Below are 20,249 nucleotides of genomic sequence, written 5' to 3' on the forward strand. Positions count from 1 at the left end.
ACTGATGTACAATCCTTCATATACCAGGTTAATGCTCTAGGAAGCTAATGCTTTAAATTTTTAAACCTTCTTATACAAGATTTTCTCTGTAAACTTTATACGTGTATTGACAAAAGAGGTGGTAAACTGCTTTGTTTACAAAATCATTAAGCTTCAAAGCTCAACATGCACATAACTCTACTGCATTATAACTAGTCCAAGCACTAGTAGAAAAAACCATTTAGGCACCGGTTCAAACCCCCCATAAGCCACCGGTTTTGAACCGTTGTATTTTTGGGGGGTGGCAATACTCTATTAAAAAGCCACCGGTTTGAAACTGGTGGCAAAAACAAGTATTTTCACCGGTTAACCGGTGGCAATATCAATTCCCGCTAATTTTTTTTTTTTTGGTATTCATTATATTTGCCACCGATTAACCGGTGGCAATAACAAGTATATATAATTTTTTTTTTTTGTCTTTTTCACTTTAAATATAATTGACCAATTAACTCAAAAAAAAAAAAAATTCAACATCAAAAAAATTTCGACCAAGTTCATTCATTATAATCGGAAAAATTACAACATATAATAAAAAAAAAATTACTAACGTATAAAAAAAATTTACAATATAAATAAAAAAAAATTACAACATCAAAATGAAAAAACCCCATACAACATCTTGGTTCTTCGATTTATATTCCTGCATCTTGATTCTTCGATTTATTAAGATCTAATTCAATAAACCTGCATCAATTAAAACAAAAAAATTAATAAAACTCATGAAACATAAATCCCCGAAAACCCAGAAAACCCAAAAGACCCAGAAAACCCGAAAAAAAAATCTAATTAAAAACAACCCAGAAATTGAAAAAACCCAGAAAAATCAATTAATTAAAAACAACTTAAACCCAGAATAATCGAGAAAAAACGAATTAAAATCTCAAATTGATTATAATCGCATAATTAAACCTCAAAAAACGCATGCATCAATTAAAAAAAAATTAATAAAACTCATGAAACATAAATCCCCGAAAACCCAAAAGACCCAGAAAACCCGAAAAAAAAAATCAAATTAAAAACAGCCCAGAAATTAAAAAAAACCCAGAAAAATCAATTCATTAAAAACAAATTAAACCCAGAATAATCGAGAAAAAACGAATTAAAATCCCAAATTGATTATAATCGCATAATTAAACCCCAAAAAACGCATGCAATTTCACCAGAACACTCATGCAATTTCGAATTAAACATAAACTCAGAAACCCTCGAATAATAAAATTAAACCCAGAAACATAGACCCATAAACACTCATCAATTAAACCCATAAACCCAGAAAATTCCAAAATCAATTAAACATAGCAATTACAATTTATAAAATCAATTAAACCTAGAAACCCTAACCTAAAAAAATCAAACCCAGGATCTGCGAACAAGGGCGTAAATTGCTATTGATGATGTAGATTTGTCGGTGTTGTTGATGATGGTGTTGCTGGTGTGGTGGTGGCGTGGTGGTGATTTCGTGGGTAATGGGCTTTTTACTGGTGGAGTTAGGTGGTTTAAGTAAATTCTATGGTGGCTGGGCAGCTGCAATTTTAGGGAGGACGCAGGAGGAGAACGGAGGAGAGAGAACGAAGGAGAGATTAGAAAGAGATGAGAGCTCAGAGAATGAAGAGGACGAAGGAGGAGAGAGAAAGTGCACGGAGGAGAGAGAAGGAGAGATGAGAAAGAGATGAGAGATCAGAGGAAAATAGGGTTAAGGGGTTTTTTTGGAAATAGGGTTAAGGGGTTGGGTAATAAAATTGGGTTTTTTTTAACTAATGCCACCGGTTCAAACCGGTGGGATTAATCTTTTTCCCACCGGTTCATGCTGAACCGGTGGCAAAAGGCTCCCCTCAAAAACCCGCCTATTTTTCCCTATATTTTCCCCACCGGTTTTTAAAAACCGGTGGCCTTCAAGTCACCTACATTTTCAAGATTGCTATACAGTTCTCTCCAACAACCTTCCAAATAATTATCATAATTACCTCATTTGTTTGAACTTTTTTTACTACTTTGTTTCTTACCTTCTATGTATATGATACACACCACAAGTAAAAGCCATAGCACACATAGTATCTTCACTGCCCCAACAAAAACAAACTTTCCAACCTATCATCTTCAAAGCAATATCGATAACTTGGGGAACCGCGCGCATTACAACTAGTAATAATAAAAAATAAATCATCTACAAACACAAAAATTCTAAATATGAGCATCATATATTATACAAAATACGAACATAACAATTCCTTCAGTCAAGTCCTATTTAGGTCCTAAATCTGGTCCAAATTGTAATCTATACTCCAGGACGGTCTTATTTAGAAGTCATCTTAATAAATGAAAAAAAAAACAAACATATGGGTAGTTAGTATTAGAATAAATCAAGATAAACTCATGCACGCACACTTTAATGATTATATATAAGTAATTTTTAAAATACAGTAAGTAATTTATAATTTAAATTGATATTACCCCGATTTGAAATCAACCAACCTTACAAATAAAAGTGACATTTTATTTTTCAACTCTAAAATTGATTAATTAAGATTTGGAATTCATGAAATCAAGCGAAAATCTTTTTAACAACTAGATGTACTAGTAGAAGCATTTATGGTTACTTTGTACTCCATACTGCTAACCATAATGCAAACTCGACAATTCTTCAAATGTTATCATACAAAATGAATCAAATTCGATTAAATAACAAAATTTTATCTAGTGATATGAGCTATAAAAGCATCCCTTTCTAAAGTAAAAACACCACATTTAGTAATTGTTCCTCTCACAGCTTCACCCAATTCTTTAGCCCTATTCTTTATTTCCTTTCCTTCTTGTGATGCCATTAATGTCTTTAATGCATGCTCAATTGTAATTGACTTTACAATCTCTCCGCAGAGCTCCCAATCTCTCACCATTACACCAATTTTGAGCACATTACTAATATAAAATGCGTTCTTTGGTTGATCAGAATGCATAGGGCACGCTGCAATTGGCACACCCATAGTAATACTTTCTAAACATGAATTCCAACCACAATGACTCATGAACCCTCCTACTGATGGATGAGCTAATATTTCAAGTTGAGGCGCCCAATCTTTTACTACTATACCTCTATGTTTTACTCTTTGCTCAAAATTATCAGGAAGTTGAAGCATTTTCACTTTTTGTGCTTCTGCAAAAACATCATTTGGATCTGCCTGTCGAAGCACCCAAACAAATTTCTCACCGCATCTTTCCAACCCCAATGCCAACTCTACAATTTGATCATTTGTCAGTGATGTCATCGTCCCAAAAGACACGTATAAAACTAAATCCTTCTCTTGTTCATCTAGCCATTCAAGGGATTGATGTCTATTTTTGCTAGTGCTTTGAATATTAACTGGATTTAATGGTCCTAATGCAAAATTCTTAACATCATTGCCCTTTTTTGAGGATATCATCTTCCCCAACAATTCGACATATTTTCCGTCTATTACTCTTGAGGTGTTGTAGAGCCACCCTACTTCGAAACCCCGATGATTTATTGAAATTCTCAAGAAATTCTATCATCTTTTTAGGAGTGCAACCCTCTTTAGAAGGAATACAATCCGGAATATAATTTGGATCTACCTGAAAGGGTTTAGCTTCCTCGGGCATGCTTTCCCACATCATAGCAAAATAGGTAAAAGCACAAATGGGAAGGAAGGCATACGCTTCACCATTTGGAATGAGCTTAACATCTTGGACAATATAGCTCATCGTATTGTCATAAATGATTACAACCTTGTTATACTTCATTGAGAGTTGTTCCATAAGTTGAAACATGGGTTGTCAAAGATGCATCACAGCCTCCAAAAGGGGTTGCACGTGATATGGGAAAGGGTCATCGATTTTTGGAGGAGGTGAGTCAAAAGGAGGGAGTTCGAAATCGTTGAAATGAATTTTTGTTAAGGTTTCCGAGTTCCACCCATGGAGTCGGAGCTTTGCTTGTCGATTGTGTGAGGTGGAACCAGCATAATGGACTGGGATTCCATAGGAGGTTATGAGGTGGGAGAGGTGGAGGAGTTGGTTTAGATGGCCTTGAGCTGGTAGTGGAACTATTACCACTACTACTTGAAGGTGCTCAACGTTCTCAATTTGGATAGACATTTTAAGTACTATGGTGAAGTTTTGGAGGCTGGTTTTTAGAAGGTTTATGTTTACAAACAAATGAGTATGATTTTTATATTCATGTGTGTCCTTTATATATTAATATTAGAGATATCATATATTTCTTGGTATCATTGTTGATATAATATCTTTAGTATATTAAGATATCAAAAAAGATATCATATACTATATATTTCTTGGTATCATTGTTGATGTCATATCTTATTATGTTTAACATATTAAGATATTAAAAAACATATCATATATTCTTGGTATCATTGTTGATATCATATCATGTTATCTTTAGTAAATTAAGATATAAAAAAGAATACCATATACTTCTTGGTATTATCGTTGTTATCACATCTTTTTATCTTTAGTATATAAAGATATCAAAAAATAAAGATCTCGTGTATTTCTTGGTATCATTGTTGATATCATACTTTGTCATCTTTGGTATATCAAGATGTCATGTTATTAATCTTGATTTGTTTATTTTATTTTTTTTTCCTTTACAACCCTTTGGTATCCTTACGATTTTCATATAAATATTTGTGAGCCTATTAAAATATTTTATTACTATTATTAATTCATGAAATTAAATATAATTCTCTTTCACATAACGCTGTTTTGTTGATACCATATCTTGTTATCTTTAGTATATTAAGATATCAAAAAAGATATCATGCACATCTTGATATCATTGTTAATAATATCATATCTTGTTATGTTTAGTATATAAAGATAAAGATATCAAAAAAGATATCATATGCTTCTTGGTATCATTGTTAATATCATATCTTGTTATCTTTAGTATGTTAAGATATCATATTATTAATCTTTATTTGACATATTTTTTTTAATCTTTTAGTATATGTACGATTTTCATATAAATCTTTGTAAGCCTATTATAATATTTATTAATATTATTAATTCATGGAATAAAATTCTCTTTCTCATAACTATCATATATGTATGATCATAATATTTTATGTTGTTTGATAGCAACTGATCATTATTAAGACAATGTTAACATCTTTTTATTTAATAATTAGTAATCATTATAGAAATACTTCCTCCGTTTCTTTTTAGTTGACACGTTTCTTTAGTCACGTTTGCCATTGCACTTATTCAATCATTAATATCTGTAATTATCGATAAGCAAAAATTATGAAAAGTTGATATTTTGAAAGTGTATAACGTGACGAATCTAACAAGATCCCACATGACTAAATTTTTCATTACGTATAAAGCACGAAACACGGTCAAAGGGAGGTGTGTGAATAGTGCTAAAGTCAAACGTGTCAACTAAATAAAAACGGAGGTATTATATATATTGAAAAGTGTTCCAAAAAAATATAAATCTCTAATTACAAAAAGCGGCGTTATTTGTATGTTAGATGCTAGAATGTTTGGTCTAAATGGTGCTTAAGACAACTTAACATTATACAAAAAAGGATTGCATACATATCGAGTATGATTTGTTTATTTAATACGGTTATTTATGGAAAATAAGATATTTTATAGAAAAGATTATGTGACTTACATATCAAGTAGTAATGCATTTAGTGAATGTTGGATAATATATATGAATATTTTTGTTGGTAGTAGGAAAAAAATTTTGTAGATAGGAATTGTAAATTTGAGATTAGTTACTATTTTTATTTGTTTGATCTATACAATGCAACTATTCTGTTTATCAAATAGGAATAGTATTGGTACTTTTGTGTATGTATCAATCTTAGCATTGTTTTTGTAAAAAAAAAATTTAATTTGGAACACTATATGCTCCGATTTAGGCAAAAACACTAGGCACATAACCACTTAATGCTCTGGTTTTTAGCCCTGAACCAGGTCATAAAGAGGTCTTATGCTCTTGTTCAAAGTTTGAACTAGAGCCTTAAGTCACTTTATGCTCTGGTTTTGACCTGAGCCATTTCTACCTGTAATAGGCTTCACCCACTAGTGATTTGGTTCAAAACCGGACCATATAGTGTCAATATGACCAGAGCATATAGTAAGGGGGTGGCCTGTTATTTGGACAATAGGCACAAATCCCCCTTTTTCCTGCACTATCTTGGACAAATCACCTATAGTGACCCCTGCCTCAACTCTAGTGAAATGGCGAAGAAAAAAAGTTTGCATATCTTGCTAACTTTGAATTGAATTAGGTGATAAGTGAGTGATCCAAGATAGTACAGTACTAGTATGAGAACTGGAAAACTATCTAAGCTTAAGAAATTCGTTATATGCTGCCTCTCTACACTAGCAATTGAATCCAACCAAGTGTCAGCAGATATAATATTATCTCCAGAAAAAAGAGGGGAAAATTCAGGAACTTTGAATCCTCTTGGGAATGGATACATCCTATCAATCCACTCAGGATATGGACTAAAGGTTCCTCTTCTAGTGACGAGGGTCGAAGCTAGGTCGTTGGGGCTAACCCCTTCCCAAGGTCAAACAAAATTTATAAACACTTAACCAACCCTATACTAGTATATGGTAAGTTAAGGGTCGAACCCAAAGGAATGGTGGGCTATTGTCTATCGTCTATAGTCAAGCTATTCCGAAGTCTATAAGTAGGGTTGTGAATTCTAAACTAGGACAAACACGGCAAATATAGTTGAAGAAATCAAATGTAATAAGCACTAGGGCTAGGATCCACATGCATTCATAATGGAATTGACTAATTAAGAGGTCAAATTGGCTAAGTCAAACTATGTGAGGGAAGATCAATCATGCAACCAATAGAGCATATCAAGCTATTCTCCTAGAGGTCTAACTAGCGTCAACTACGATAAACTCTAGCTAGGAAACATCACAAGACACCTCAATCGTGTAAATGCAAGCCAAAAATCAATGGTCCGTATCAATGTGAACTTACAATGCAATCTAGTGCAACAATCAAAGTTGGCCAATCTTCAATCAATCACACACATGCACATGATCATCAACCAAATTTAATCACACTATCAACTCCATCAATTATCCCCAATTAGCACTAATTCATTACTCATACATGTTTCACCATTGCCCTAGCAAGTAATCTACTCACTAATCATGGTAATTAAGATCAAAACAAAACTAATCAACACACTCATCATGATCATATTAAGCAATCTAAAATAACTACAAAAATCAATCAAACTTCAATCAAATATCAATCAAACTAAAAAAATTAACCAAGCATATGAAAAGAAATGAAATCAACTAAAATCAAACTATAGATTGAATCAAATAAGAGTAATCCTTACAATACTTGATCAAAGATAAAATGGAAATGAAGAAATCTTGAATCATCAACAATTAACCATGAATTTCTCTCTCTAAAAATCTAGAGTTTCTCTCACTAAAATATGATCTCAAAAGTTCTCTAATTACTTCTCAATTGATTCTCTCTCTAAAAATAGAAGGAAATACTATATATAGGATAGATACAAAAGAAGAGTTGGTTAGATCGTCCAAAAAGAGACCCCGGGAGGTGCGGGCGCACGAAAAAGGGTACGGAAATAGGGACCAAGGCAGGTGCGGTCGCACATAGATGATGCGCGGCCGCACCAACTAGGTGCGCGGCCACACCTTGCTCGTGCGCGCCCGCACCTGGAAGCAGCACTCATCTCCCCTTCTTCGTCCTAGCTCAACCTCGTGCGCTCGTCTTGGTGATGATGATGAACACTAAGGTAGGCAGTATTGAAATGGATATTTTGGTGGGTTTGTGGCAAAGATGATGCCCCCACCGCATACGTGCACCGATCTCTTGACTTGCTCCTTGCGTTCCTTCAAACTTGAAGCTCCAAAAGGCGAACACGAGGCATCCAATTTGATGAGAAATGTAAGAGGAAGGCTCGGGAATCTTTGGAAACACGATCATAACCTGAAAACAAACGAAAACAAACAAATAAAAGGGAAAAAGAACAAATAAACAAAGAAATGCACAAAACAAGGAAACTAACTACGAAAAGCACAAACTAACGAAATAAAGAACAAAACTACGAAAAACTAAGGAAAAGAGCTATAAAATAGAATGAAAATCATCCTAAAAGAAATCAATTGAGTGCCATAAATGACACTCATCAAATTCCCCCAAGCTAAACTTTTGCTCGTCCTCAAGCAAAACAAAGCAAGAAAGAATAGGGATGAAAAACTTATTCAAAAAGAAAAAGAAAAACTCAAGACGGGAATATACACTAAGACTCACTATCGTAGGAATCACGGTTGTTTTTAGCTACAAGAAGCCCTTTAAACCCCAAAGTCGCCTATGAGGACGAGTGAGGTCTCGTAAGGGTATCCTAAGAGTTTACCCACAACTCTCCACCAACATTCAAGAGGCAAAACCATAAAAAGAAAAGAAAAGGAAAAAAAGAAACAAAAACTTTGCGAAATGGAATTACAAAGAGACAACAATGCAAATGAATGAAAATCTTTCTCAAGTAGTAAAGGTATGCACTTTTCAAGATATCTAAGGTTGATTGGAACATAGGGTATGCTAGGCATAGGAACTAGACATCACAATCCATGTTCATCCCTAACAATCTTACCGCGTTCTCCCCACTAGTCTCAATTCTCCCCTTAGTGAGCATCCCAATGATTCCTCGAAGGAACCGAAAAAAGAGATTTATTTAGGCTACTCGACAATCTTGACTATGCATCCCCTTTCCTTAGGCAATGACCCATGATTCCCTCCCCCGAATAATGACTTAACTTTCTAGGTCGAAAGGTCTTTCCCCAAGGTTGTAACGTAAGGCATAAAGGGTGAAGGTAGGCTAAAATTTAAAATTTGGCGGTTTTCCTAAAAATAAAGCAAAAGGGTGATCAATCCTTAACAACACGATCAAGAAGTCACCAAACAAAAACAACACCCCAAGCTTATTCAAAGCTATACTCACAAGAAATATATACAAAATGCGTAAACGCTTCTCCCCTAAGCTTAAATGAAGCATTGTCCTCAATGCGTAGAAGGAGAAAAGAATACATCAAAATATTTTTAAATTTTCACTTTTTCAATTTTTATGGGTTTTTTTTTTAATATTTAACATGCTTTGTCCTTGCCTTTTTCTGAATTCGGCCGGCTCTTTCAATATTGCACTTATTTGTCCATGCCTTTTATAATGTAGGACGGTTTTTACTCATATTTATTTGCCATTATTCACAAAGAAGATCAAAATCACAATCTTGCATCAATGGAACCATATATCTCAACTATATCACCACAACTCTTCAAGAATGATCAATTGCTTCACAAAAATGAGAAAAGAAAGAAAATGAAACAAAAGGCCAAAGATCTAAAGATGTGGCTTGAAAAGAAGAAAATAGGCTCAAATGGTTGCAAGAAGGCAAATGTAAACCCAAAAACAAATGTGAAGCAAACTATCCTAAAAATAGAAAAAAATACCACCCCGAAAAAGGTGCCTTTGTCCTCCCTAGATATCTCGGTCTCGGGTTTAAGAATCATACATCAAGCTTTATAGATTAGGTTTCCAAAGTCAAGGATCCACGCCATTCATACAAAATAGGTTGAAGGCTTGAAAAACGATGAACCTCACACGGATGTAGCAAAAACTCACTAAATCGACTATAGGGAGCAACTACCAAGCATGCCACAAACAAGTAGAATCCGGCTTCATGATCCTCCTAGTTCAAACCAACTACCCTAGCATACACCTATCCTAGAGTCAACCAAACATCGTCTCAAACCGTGCATACCTTTACTACCTAGGAAGAAAGTCATGCAAAAGACAAAGTCCAATTTACAAAGTCCAACTCATAAGGAAAACAAAAATGAAAAATAAGCCACAAAATCAAACCACAAACCAAAATAAGAACAAAGGAAAAAAAAAAAGAAAAAAAAAAAGAAAAAAAAAGAAAAAGAAAAAGAAAAGAAAAGAAAAAAAAAGGAAAGTCATAGATTAAGAGGAAAAGGAGAAAAATGAGAAAAGAACTAGAAAGCAAGTTAAACACATATATCCCAATCGACAAACTAGTGATCGAATGACAACATCGTCATCGATCCCAAACACATTACGTGTTAACAAGCAATCATCCTCGAACCATTCAACTTCCCCTAAACTAATCCTAATCTATGCAACCAAAGAAAATAAAAAGAAAAATTAGAAAGATCTCACCGGGCTATCCATACTTAGCATAATAAACAAAAGCGATAGAAAGAACCACCTTCGTTGCATTCCAAGATCGTAAGCATCATCAAAAAGCCATGTGAGAAAAGGAAAAAAAATAAAAGAAGCTATAAACAAAGAAAATGGTTAGTAACTTCAAAACAAAAGAAAGAAACTGCAAAATAAAAGTAAACTAAGCTAACAAAGACTATAAACAACTAAGCAAAGTTAGAACTAAACTAACTAAGAATAAAAGAAAGAAAGGAAAGAAAAACTAAGAAAACAACTAAACAACTATCTAACTAAAGAAACTAAACTATAATATTTGGATTCATGGGATTTTGATAAAAGGGTTTTGGATTTTAGGGATTTGGATTCAAGGGAGTGAGAGCACAACAACATCATCATAATCAAAGCATCACAACAGCAACGACAAATCAAGCACATGGGGCTAGCAATCACGCCACAAGAGGACAAGAGACCAAGAAAAGAAAACCAATCAAACAAGAGGCAATAAAAATCATACAAGCAAACAAGGCATGCAACAACAACAAGTATTGGCAATTGAATCATAAAAGAAGTTACCCCAAGCTAAACAATGATACATCTCAACATCCCAATAATACAAAACAAGCCCAACCTCCGGTGAACCCCTCGGGCTACCCATAATGCCCCTTGAAGTTATTTTGTTGCCAAGGGGCAAGAGGAGTGAAGTTCTCGGGCAAAGCAAGCTCGAGTGGATGGTTAGGGTGTACATATGGGTAGTTAGGATCACCCCTATAGTCACACCCACCGGGAGCACGGTAATCATAGTTACCTTGCTCGCTCGGGTAGGATCGACGCTCGGAATCGGGCTCTAGAGGCCCTTTCCAATGCAGATGCCCATACGAAGGTAGAGGACCTTGTTGGGGCGGAAAGTAAGGATAGTTAACCGGGGGAATAATGTTCCCGCGGTTAACTTCCGCATCATACAATTGTTGTTGTTGTATAAACATACCTTGTTGCATCTCGGATATACCTCTCATTTGGTTGTAGATGGCCTCGAATTCTTGGTCGTACATCCCCTCCAAGCGGATTTGCAATCCGCTCATTTGGTTGCTAAGTGCCTCCAAATCGGCATTAGCAAAGGAAGATTGTTGCCCTTGTTGTTGTTGTTGTTGTTGTTGTTGTTGTTGTTGTTGTTATGGAACTTGTTGTTGTTGTTGTTGACGTTGTTGTTGTTGTTGACGTTGATGTTGTTCTTGTTGATTTTGTTCTTCTTCTTCTTCCTCCTCCTCGTCAGTGTCAAAATAGGGTCGCCGGTAGCTCTTAGGAACATGCCCGCATTGGCGGTGTCTATCCGGTGGAGAGAATTCAAGGAAGGGTTGGGAAGAAAGCACCAATGCTTGTTGTCCCGTAGCCACTCATACCTCCCCTCTTCATATCGTTTGGAGATAAACTAAACTTGCCCCAATTGTCTCATGTCGAGGTATCGAGAGGAAGCATCCCCAAACGCCTTGCAATAAGGCAAATAGTGCTCAAGGTTGAGGTGCGTCAAAAACCTAGTGACCATACCCCCACATGGTATCTCCCTGGTGCTCCGGTTTCTCAAGGAAACACAATATGTGGCGAAGACATATCCCAAGTTCAACCGGCCACGATAATCTCCTCGTGTGGCCAACAAAAGAATCTTGAGTTCTAGCTTGCTCATTTTCCCCAACTCTTGCTTGGGGAACACCGCATATCCCAAAAGACGGTGTACCACCCGAAGACAAGGTTGGTACACACTACTAATCTTGGCATCTTTGGTGATGAACTCACCAATCTCGGAGATATCTTCCCACCATTGATCGTGATCATACTCTGGCAAGATGTAGGGCTCTAGATCCAAAATGTCCCCATGTGGATCAAAGTCTATAGCAACATTGAATTCTTCCAAGGAGTGGTCGAAGAATTTGTTGAAAATTTGTTATTGCACCCGATATTGCCCTTCTACGGACACAAGTTCAACCGTAGCCATAAATTCCAATGTAGGCTCCTGGTAGGTGCGGTAGGCGTCGGCAATAAAGGAACCCATTCTTAGATTCAACAACAAGTCCCTTACATCTTCGTCAATTCCCAACTTTGTCATGTCATGCTGGAAATAATGCCTTGTGGGTTTAAGGGATCGTTGGTCTTTTAGTTTGTGGTAGCGGGTCTTTTGTTTTGGGTCGAGGATTTTTCTTTTTGGAAGTGGAGTGGGTGGTCGTTTTTGTGAGGTAGAAGTGCTAGGGGTAGGCTCTTCGATGGAAATGTTGGTTTTTCGTTTCTTGGTAAACTTTTTGATTAGGTTTGACATGTTGAAGCAAGCTTTGATCACCAAAAACAATCACAAGAATACCAACACCAATCCACAAGATTCACCAATCCAAGAAATACAACTTCCACCAATACTCAATTTCATTCCAAATAACCACACAACACCAAACAATCAAGAAATTCTCCACATTCAACCCAATATTCAAGAACACCAACCAAAAACCACAATTTCTCCTTACTACCAACACTACCAAATTTCAAATTCCACAATATTCAACCAAATTGCTCAAAATTGCTACAAAATCAACAAACAACACAATGTAAGGTGAAATCAAGCAACAAACAACTCAAATAATCATCCAAAAATCAAAATCAATCATCAAAATCAACAAAACCCATACTACTACTATTCATGCTCATGAAAATTTCAAGACATGCATATATATGATACAATTAAACAAATTGAAGCTAGAGAAAATGATTATACCATATATGAAGCAAGATTGAGCCAATTTGAGCCACCAATTTCAAGCAAATTCAAAAACCCCAAATTTTACCCAAACATGGAGGAGAGAGATTAAGGGTTTAATTTGGTGAAAGAGTATGTTTTTGATGATTTAGATGAAAATGTAGATGATTTTGATGAATTTGGAGTGAAGATTTGTGGAGAATTGATGAAAATTGATGATGAAGAGGAGGGTTTAAGGGCGTTTATGGGGGATGAGGGTGATGGGGGTCGATGCAAGTAAGAGGAAGTATGGGGAAATGAGGAAATGAGGAAAAGAAAGAAGGAAAGAAAAAGGAGGAAGGGGGCTACAGCTGGGCTGGTGCGCCCGCACCAGCATGGTGCGCGGCCGCACTGGGTGCGTGCGCGCCCACACCTGGCAGCCACCTCTTCTTCTTCTCTTTTTTTTTTAATTTTCTAAGTTCTTGGTGCGTTCTATGGTGGGTACATGAATTATGATGGTGATAAACACCAACATAGGCAGTAGCAAAATCCAATTTTAGTGAGTTCAAAGCTAGAAATTCTTGAACCCACCATAAGAACCCACCAAGCACAAACTTCCTTCAACTTTAAGCATAAAATCCCTAACTTACCTCACTAAAATTCTTTCCCCGTTTACCTCAAATTTCGATAAAATCGAACATAATCATATCAAATACCGCAAAACACCTTCTCATTCTTCATACTCACTTGGTGAAATCCAATCCCGAAAATGCGTCCTACAAATCCAATCAAGTAGAAAAGTAAGAGAAAAGAAAAGGAAATAAAGAGGGAAAAATAAGAAAAATTCAAAATAAAAAAGAAAAGTTAGAAACTCCGGGTTGCCTCCCTGGAAGCGCATGCTTAAGGTCCTAAGCTCGATCCTTCCTCCAAATCACGGAGGGTCAAAGAACACCACCTTCTTCAAGGTAGCAGAAAAAGCAAAATCCTCTTCAATCTTTAGCAACCTTTCATTGTTGCTTGGCGAAACTTCCTTCAAAGACTTCTCAATTGCAAATTTTTCTTTTCTTAACTTCTTTCTCTTTCTCAACTTCTTGGAATCACAAGCCTTCTTCTTTGTCTTGTTGCTCAATGTAGATGGATCCTCAACATCCATAATCATAGAAACATCCCCTTCATCTTGAGGAAAGAGCTTAAACCAACTAGGAATCTCAACTTCCTCCTCGTCTACAAGCTTGGGAATCATCATTTTCTCTTCACTAACCTTCATGCTATCAAAACTTAAAAGAACATCATTAAAATTCTCAAGAACATCGTTAGTTGAAGAGTCAATCATACACACATTATCAATAGAACGAGGGGAATTAGCACACACAATTCCTTGCACAAGAGACAAAGACTCATGCATTGGTTTCAACTTAAAGCTTTCCTCCTTCTTACCAACTCTCAAGGTAATACGGCCTCCTTTCACATCTATCAAAGCTCCCAAAGTGGCTAAGAAAGGTCTTCCTAGAATGATAGGAATATGTTCATCTTCCTCAATTTCTAGCACAATGAAATCAACGGGAATAGTGAACTCTCCTATCTTGAAAGGAACATCCTCAACTATCCCCTTAGGAAACTTAATAGATCGATCGGCCAATTGAAGGGTTATATTGGATGGAAGAAGCTCACCTAGCTTGAGTTTCTTGAAGACCGAATAAGGCATGATACTTACACTATCACCAAGATCGCAAAGAGCATTTTCAAACATCATTTCTTTGATTTTGCATGGAACAGAGAAATTCCCCGGATCTTCCATCTTTTTGGGCAACTCCTTATGAATGAGGGCACTAAACACTTTCCAACTTCAACCGAGTCAACCTCATTGCACTCTCTCTTCCCATCTAGAATCTCCTTGAGGAACTTAGAGTACCTAGGCATTTGGGGGATAGCATCGGTGAAGGGAATAGAAAAATGAACTTCCTTGAGCATCTCAAGAAACTTACCAAATTGCTCATCCATTTTGTGCCTCAAGAACTTTTGTGGATATGGTAGATTGGGTATCCTCACTTCCTCACGCTCTTTCTCATCATCCTTGTTTTTCTCTTGCTCCTCCTCACAACTAACACTTTTGAACACACCCTTCTCATATTTCTCTCTCAAAACTCTCCTCATCCTCCTCAATGAACCTAGAAACACCCTCATTAAGAACTCTCCCACTCCTAGTGGTGACGGAATACACGGGTTTCTTGGGTTCCACTCCTTAAGAAGGCAAAGAGTAAGGACTAGCATAATCCTTAAGAGTGTTTGCAAGTTGGGTTATTTGTGTCTCAAGCATTTTGTTATGAGTCATCATCTCATTAAATTTCTTGTCACTCACTGCCATATAGGTGTTAATGATCTTGGTTTGATTATCAATCAACTCTTCCAAATTTGACTTAAATGATGATGGTTGGGAATAAGAATTTTCTCCATTGGCTTGGGGCTTTGGAGCAAAATCGGGAGGGGGTCCTCTTTGGTTGTTGTTTTGAAAATTTCCCCGACTTTGGTTATTGTTCCAATTCCCTCGGCCTTGACTATTGCCACCATTATGGTAATGGTTACCAAAGCCTTGAGATTGACCCTTATTTCCATACCCATGTCTTGAGTTTTGATTACTATAACCTTGGTTGTTATAGTTCCCTCGGAAACCTTGGTTTCCTTGGTTCCTATAGCCTTCATTGTTATAACTATCGAAACCACCTTGAGGGTGAGAATTCCTATTGCCAAAATTCTTAGGTCCATCAAACCTTTGACCACCATTAGCATTAGACACAAAGTTCACATGTTAACATTCATTGTTTTCAACATCATCACATCCATCAACAAAAGCTTGTGAACACATGGAAGAATCATGATCATAAGATCCACAAGAATCACAAAATAGACATCCACTTGGCATATTATTGGAAGTAGAAGGAGAAGAGTTAGAAATTGTACCTCTCCCTTTGGGTTGGGAGGGAAGACTCAAAGAATTCGAAGAAACACTCTCAAGCTTCGCTTTGATCGATGTCATCTCTTTCCCTAGATTTGAAATTTGGGATGACGAGTTGTTAATTGCGTTGAGATGATCCACGGAATAAACCGTTGAGCCACTCTTACTCGTAGACTCTCTCTCTCTCCTTCTTGCCAATCTCGATAGTATGTCACAACATCCTCAATTATGTCAACTACCTCTTCTTCCGTCCTATTCATTATAGGACCACCGACTCCTCCATCTAGGCATGACTTGCCTTGAGCACTCAAACCTCCATAGAAAATTTGTATCAGGTAGGAATCCCATGATGTGGACACTCTCTTTGGTACTCCTTGTATCTCTCTCATGCTTCATAGAGATTCTCATTAGGTCTTTGCTTGAATCCTTGGATCAATGCCCTAGACTCCGCCGTCTTCTTTTGAGGGTAAAAGCGAGACAAGAAAGCTCTAGTGACATCATCCCATGTTCTAAGGGAATTTGGCTTAACCTCTTTATCCAACCACTCCAAAGCACGACCAATAAGAGAAAAGGGAAACAACTTTAGACGAATGAACTCTTTAGAAATGTCGTTCACCTTAATGGTATTATAATACTTCTCTAATTCCTTTAGGTGACTAAACGGGCTCTCACTCTTGGCTCCACTAAATTGCCTCCGTTCTATCAAAGTGATCATGGCCGGTCTTATCTCAAAATCGTTCGCCGGTGTTGTAGGTGGAGCAATGCCACTCTCAAACCTATAAGCACCGGGAATTCCCAACTCCTTCAAAGCTACTCTTGGAATCTCTCCCATGCCTTGCTCTTGCTCTTCTTCCTCAAACTCTTCTTCACTTGAGGAACTTCGGCTCAAAGATCGATTGGCTATCCTTCTTCGTGAAAGAGTTCTTTCAATTTTCGATCCAAAGGAACTAAGGGCCTATCTCGAGTCCTACTATGCATGCAAAACCTCAAAAGAAATTGTTAGTAACACGGCTACAAGTGTAGCCTAAAAGAAAGAAATAAAATCTTTTTGTCTTTTTGAAATAGATGGAACACACTCAACAACAATACACAATCACGACACCAGTCCCTAGCAATGGCGCTATTTTAACGAGGGTCGAAGCTAGATCGTTGGGGCTAACCCCTTCCCAAGGTCAAACAAAATTTATAAACACTTACCCAACCCTATACTAGTATATGGTAAGTCAAGGGTCGAACCCAAAGGAATGGTGGGCTATTGTCTATCGTCTATAGTCAAGCTATTCCGAAGTCTATAGGTAGGGTTGTGAACTCTAATCTAGGACAAACACGGCAAATAAACTTGAAGAAATCAAATGTAATAAGCGCTAGGGATAGGATCCACATGCATTCATAATGGAATTGACTAATTGGGAGGTCAAATTGGCTAAGTCAAACTATGTGAGGGAAGATCAATCATGCAACCAATAGAACATATCAAGCTATTCTCCTAGAGGTCTAACTAGCGTCAACTACGATAAACTCTAGCTAGGAAACATCACAAGACACCTCAATCGTGTAAATGCAATCCACAAATCAATGGTCCGTATAAATGTGAACTTACAATGCAATCTAGTGCAACAATCAAAGTTGGCCAATCTTCAATCAATCACACACATGCACATGATCATCAACCAAATTTAATCACACTATCAACTCCATCAATTATCCCCAATTAGCACTAATCCATTACTCATACATGCTTCACCATTGCCCTAGCAAGTAATCTACTCACTAATCATGGTAATTAAGATCAAAACAAAACTAATCAACACACTCATCATGATCATATTAAGCAATCTAAAATCAATACAAAAATCAATCAAACTTCAATCAAATATCAATCAAACTAAAACAATTAACCAAGCATATGAAAAGAAATGAAATCAACTAAAATCAAACTATAGATTGAATCAAAGAAGAGTAATCCTTACAATACTTGATCAAAGATCAAATGGAAATGAAGAAATCTTGAATCATCAACAATTAACCATGAATTTCTCTCTCTAAAAATCTAGAGTTTCTCTCTCTTAAATATGATCTCAAAAGTTCTCTAATTACTTCTCAATTGATCTCTCTCTAAAAATAGAAGGAAATACTATATATAGGATAAATACAAAAGAAGAGTTGGTTAGATTGTCCAAAAAGAGACCCCGGGAGGTGCGGGCGCACGAAAAAGGGTGCGGAAACAGGGACCAAGGTAGGTGCGGCCGCACATAGCTGATGCGCGGCCGCACCAACTAGGTGCGCGGCCGCACCTTGCTCGTGCGCGCCCGCACCTGGAAGCAACACCCATCTCCCCTTCTTCGTCCTAGCTCAACCTCGTGCGCTCGTCTTGGTGATGATGATGAACACTAAGGTAGGCAGTCTTGAAATGGATATTTTTGTGGGTTTGTGGCAAAGATGATGCCCCCACCGCATACATGCACCGATCTCTTGACTTGCTCCTTGCGTTCCTTCAAACTTGAAGCTCCAAAAGGCGAACACGAGGCATCCAATTTGATGAGAAATGTAAGAGGAAGGCTCGGGAATCTTTGAAAACACGATCATAACCTGAAAACAAACAAAAATAAACAAATAAAAGGGAAAAAGAACAAATAAACAAAGAAATGCACAAAAAAAGGAAACTAACTACGAAAAGCACAAACTAACGAAATAAAGAACAAAACTAAGAAAAACTAAGCAAAAGAGCTATAAAATAGAATGAAAATCATCCTAAAAGAGATCAAACGAGTGCCATAAATGACACTCATCATCTAGCATATCCATCGTTCTAATTCATGGCCCTCTAGATCATTTCCTCTACTTGCCTAAGCAGGGGTTCTTGTCCTATTTGTGGAGGTTAACCTTGCATTGGTCCATTAAGTTGAGCCGATGTATCTTGCATATTAAAAGGACTATGTTGGTTTCCTTGAGGATTGTGGAAACCCTTATATCCAGCACCTGTTCCACCTAAGCTATTAGGATTAGGTTGAGCCATAGCTGGATATCTTTCTCCATACGGGCCCCTAGCCTGATCCTGATTCCACGAAACATTGTGTAGGGTGGATAGAATTTTAATATTCATATGGGTATTGGCTATAATTCCTAGGAAAATATGTTAATTACTACCTCATAAAAGGTTCTTTGTGAATTACTACCCTAAAAAATTTATTAATTACTACCCCTAAAACTGATTAATTCTAGTGATTTCTACCCTTTCCTAATCAGGGGATTTAATTAGTTGCTTTGTAACCTTAATTAATTAATTAAACTATAGAACCATCTCCGGGTCACCATTGCACCACCTCCGGCCACCCTCCAACCACTACCGAACCTACCTCCTCTAACTCCCCACCATGAAAACACCCCTTTCTTGGTCCCAACCCTAAAACCACCATCTGCCCATCCTTAAACCACCTCCCTTTCACGATATCCACCCTCCCATTCACGGCGGCCCTAACCCCCTACCCTTCGCCGAAAAACCTTTCTCGGCCTTCCCTAATCTGCCTCCACCCCCTTTCCCCCTAATCACCACCCTAAATCCCTAAAAAAGAAAACCCTAGGGTTTCAATTTTAGGACTCTAGCTAGGGTTTTAATTTTGGAACCTTAGGGTGGTGATTAAGGGGGGCCCAGTAGGGTTCTCTGGCAAGGGGGAAGGGGTTAGGGCTGCTAGCAAGTAAGGAGGAGGGATTTTTCGAGGGTGGAAGGGATGGTTGGGGTATAGAGGTGGTGCAATGGGTGGTTTAGTGGTGGGGTGGATGCTGGGGCAGAGGTAGGTTGCTTAGCAGCTTGTCGGCAAGCGAATGATGGGGTAAGGGGGCAGTCGGAGATGGTAGGGATGGGGTAAGAGGGTTGTCGGAGGTGGTGTAGTGGTGGTTTGGAGGTGGTATTAGGGTTTATTTTATTAATCATGGCTTAAAAACAACTGATTAATTAATTAATTAATTAAAAGCCTAAATGATGTGTGCACTACTACAAAAAGCGTGTTTTTGGACGCTTTTTAGGCCTTTTTTCGACGTTAAAAAGCGTCGAAAAATTATTTCTCGACGCTGCAAAAAAGCGTCGCAAATCCGTAAGTCGAAAATTTTTCAGGGACACAAAAAAAAGTCGAGATTCTCGACGCTTTTTAGTGTCCAAACTAATATACGAAGCGTCGAAAATTACGTATTTCGCGCATTATCCCAAATGTATGTAGTTTTTTAGCGACGCTTTTTCCTGTCCACATAATCAAATTTAGCGACGCTTTTTGTTGCCTTGCGTTTATTCATGTCAGCCTATGGTATGGCGGGAAAG

The 20,249-nt window shown here is 37.3% G+C and overlaps 1 non-coding gene and 1 pseudogene across 1 annotated transcript; one reads left to right on the forward strand and one right to left on the reverse strand.

Moving 5' to 3' along the window:
• Positions 1-2,729: 2,729 nt before the first annotated feature.
• On the reverse strand, positions 2,730-4,146 carry LOC145632916 (zeatin O-glucosyltransferase-like; annotated as a pseudogene).
• A 12,132-nt stretch (positions 4,147-16,278) lies between these two features.
• Positions 16,279-16,384, forward strand: LOC145633442 (small nucleolar RNA R71). Its single transcript, XR_014112767.1, has one exon. It is a non-coding gene; the product is annotated as a small nucleolar RNA R71 (small nucleolar RNA).
• The last annotated feature ends 3,865 nt before the right edge of the window (positions 16,385-20,249 follow it).

This window comes from Chenopodium album, chromosome 5 (genome assembly GCF_948465745.1).
Source record: "Chenopodium album chromosome 5, dcCheAlbu1.1, whole genome shotgun sequence".
In the NCBI taxonomy this organism is placed as follows: Eukaryota; Viridiplantae; Streptophyta; class Magnoliopsida; order Caryophyllales; family Amaranthaceae; genus Chenopodium; species Chenopodium album.